The 3,593-nt window shown below is 34.8% G+C and overlaps 1 non-coding gene across 1 annotated transcript; it reads left to right on the top strand.

The window, feature by feature from the left end:
• The first annotated feature begins 305 nt into the window (after window positions 1-305).
• Window positions 306-379, top strand: TRNAS-ACU (transfer RNA serine (anticodon ACU)). Its single transcript has one exon. It is a non-coding gene; the product is annotated as a tRNA-Ser (tRNA).
• The last annotated feature ends 3,214 nt before the right edge of the window (window positions 380-3,593 follow it).

Raw genomic sequence — 3,593 nt, forward strand, 5'->3', positions numbered from 1 at the left:
CAATCCCAGTTTTGATTACTTAAATTAACAAAAAAAAAATGCATATAGCAAAGGATAGTTTCAATCTGCCTACCTCTGGGTTATGGGCCCAGCATGCTTCCATTGCAGTACTCTGCTGCACATGTAAGTGCAAGAGATCCTGAAGCACTCACTCATCATGGGAAAGTACCAATGTGTTTCTTCGTTGGTTGATGGAAGAAACATCTTACAAAAACTCTCCAGATTATTGACTTTTTAAAGTTTTTCTAGGAAACGTTCCAGATGTATGCTTATTAGCCTTTGTCAGTATGTACTTTTTACAAAGTGTCTCTGTGGCGCAATCGGTTAGTGTGTCTGGCTACTAACCGAAAGGTTGGTGGTTCAATCCCACCCAGGGACGTAATTGACCTTGTTATCAGATTTTGGTGATCTTTAAGTAGACAAGTCAAAATTTCAAACCCCCCGTTATGGTGTAGGGTACCTGGCCTTCTCTGATGTAATCAGAGTTAGATTTGATTCAGTGATTTTATAAAAACAGATAGGAAGCACAATTTAGCAGTGGGTTGCAGAGAAAAAGAAATATGCTGGCAAAAAAAATCCAATTGAGTGATTAAACAGCTCTTCATTTTCTGGCTTTATTTTTATGCTAACAAATTTGTTCTCTGAAAAGTGTCCACAAAGCCAAGTCTCTGATTAACACCTTTGTAGGGATGGTTTTTCACCTATTACTAAATTAAACTTGCTTCATTGGAAAGGCAGCAAGATGCATCCTCATTTCAATTTCTACTGAAATAATACAGGTTGACACCAGGAAACATTAACGCCACTGCATCCTTGCTGCTTTCTCATGTGGAAGTCTGTTTAATGTGAAAACAAGGTGATATCTAATTAGCACACAGGTAAGGAATTAAGAAAATCTTTATTTAAGGATGAAGATGTTTCTCACAAAATCGTTGCCCCAATGCATCATTGAAATTCAAGCTGGAAAGATGATTTTAATATATCACTTGTACATTTTGTATTGCTCTTCTGGTGACAATGTAGTTTGTTTTTGTCAATTACCCTTTTAATAATAGGGTAAAGAAAATTAAGTGGATTTTTTAAAGAAAACTATACTGTCAATATACTATTCAAACAAATTAAAATGGTAAAAGTTATTGTACTTCAAGTAAAAATAAAAGAGCAAAAATATCAATCCCAGTTTTGATTACTTAAATTAACAAAAAAAATGCATATAGCAAAGGATAGTTTCAATCTGCCTACCTCTGGGTTATGGGCCCAGCATGCTTCCATTGCAGTACTCTGCTGCACATGTAAGTGCAAGAGATCCTGAAGCACTCACTCATCATGGGAAAGTACCAATGTGTTTCTTCGTTGGTTGATGGAAGAAACATTTTACAAAAACTCTCCAGATTATTGACTTTTTAAAGTTTTTCTAGGAAACGTTCTAGATGTATGCTTATTAGCCTTTGTCAGAATGCATTTTTAGCGAAGTGTCTCTGTGGCGCAATCGGTTAGTGTATCCGGCTACTAACCAAAAGGTTGGTGGTTCAATCCCACCCAGGGACGTAATTGACCTTGTTATCAGATTTTGGTGATCTTTAAGTAGACATGTCAAAATTTCAAACCCCCTGTTATGGTGTAGGGTACCTGGCCTTTTCTGATGTAATCAGAGTTAGATTTGATTCAGTGATTTAATAAAAACAGCTAGGAAGCACAATTTAGCAGTGGGTTGCAGAGAAAAAGAAATATGCTGGCAAAAAAAATCCAATTGAGTGATTAAACAGCTCTTCATTTTCTGGCTTTATTTTTATGCTAACAAATTTGTTCTCTGAAAAGTGTCCACAAAGCCAAGTCTCTGATTAACACCTTTGTAGGGATGGTTTTTCACCTATTACTAAATTAAACTTGCTTCATTGGAAAGGCAGCAAGATGCATCCTCATTTCAATGTCTACTGAAATAATACAGGTTGACACCAGGAAACATTAACGCCAATGCATCCTTGCTGCTTTCTCATGTAGAAGTCTGTTTAATGTGAAAACAAGGTGATATCTAATTAGCACACAGGTAAGGAATTAAGAAAATCTTTATTTAAGGGTGAAGATGTTTCTCACAAAATCGTTGCCCCAATGCATCATTGAAATTCAAGCTGGAAAGATGATTTTAATATATCACTTGTACATTTTGTATTGCTCTTCTGGTGACAATGTAGTTTGTTTTTGTCAATTACCCTTTTAATAATAGGGTAAAGAAAATTAAGTGGATTTTTTAAAGAAAACTATACTGTCAATATACTATTAAAACAAATTAAAATGGTAAAAGTTATTGTACTTTAAGTAAAAATAAAAGAGCAAAAATATCAATCCCAGTTTTGATTACTTAAATTAACAAAAAAAATGCATATAGCAAAGGATAGTTTCAATCTGCCTACCTCTGGGTTATGGGCCCTGTATGCTTCCATTGCAGTACTCTGCTGCACATGTAAGTGCAAGAGATCCTGAAGCACTCACTCATCATGGGAAAGTACCAATGTGTTTCTTCATTGGTTGATGGAAGAAACATCTTACAAAAACTCTCCAGATTATTGACTTTTTAAAGTTTTTCTAGGAAACGTTCTAGATGTATGCTTATTAGACTTTGTCAGTATGTACTTTTTGCAAAGTGTCTCTGTGGCGCAATCGGTTAGTGTGTCCGGCTACTAACCAAAAGGTTGGTGGTTCAATCCCAACCAGGGACGTAATTGACATTGTTATCAGATTTTGGTGATCTTTAAGTAGACAAGTCAAAATTTCAAACCCCCTGTTATGGTGTAGGGTACCTGGCCTTCTCTGATGTAATCAGAGTTAGATTTGATTCAGTGATTTTATAAAAACAGCTAGGAAGCACAATTTAGCAGTGGGTTGCAGAGAAAAAGAAATATGCTGGCAAAAAAAATCCAATTGAGTGATTAAACAGCTCTTCATTTTCTGGCTTTATTTTTATGCTAACAAATTTGTTCTTTGAAAAGTGTCCACAAAGCCAAGTCTCTGATTAACACCTTTGTAGGGATGGTTTTTCACCTATTACTAAATTAAACTTGCTTCATTGGAAAGGCAGCAAGATGCATCCTCATTTCAATGTCTACTGAAATAATACAGGTTGACACCAGGAAACATTAACGCCACTGCATCCTTGCTGCTTTCTCATGTAGAAGTCTGTTTAATGTGAAAACAAGGTGACATCTAATTAGCACACAGGTTAGGAATTAAGAAAATCTTTATTTAAGGGTGAAGATGTTTCTCACAAAATTGTTGCCCCAATGCATCATTGAAATTCAAGCTGGAAAGATGATTTTAATATATCACTTGTACATTTTGTATTGCTCTTCTGGTGACAATGTAGTTTGTTTTTGTCAATTACCCTTTTAATAATAGGGTAAAGAAAATTAAGTGGATTTTTTAAAGAAAACTATACTGTCAATATACTATTCAAACAAATTAAAATGGTAAAAGTTATTGTACTTTAAGTAAAAATAAAAGAGCAAAAATATCAATCCCAGTTTTGATTACTTAAATTAACAAAAAAAATGCATATAGCAAAGGATAGTTTCAATCTGCCTACCTCTGGGTTATGG

The sequence above is a fragment of the Pseudophryne corroboree genome, unplaced genomic scaffold, assembly GCF_028390025.1.
Source record: "Pseudophryne corroboree isolate aPseCor3 unplaced genomic scaffold, aPseCor3.hap2 scaffold_1073, whole genome shotgun sequence".
Lineage (NCBI taxonomy): Eukaryota > Metazoa > Chordata > Amphibia > Anura > Myobatrachidae > Pseudophryne > Pseudophryne corroboree.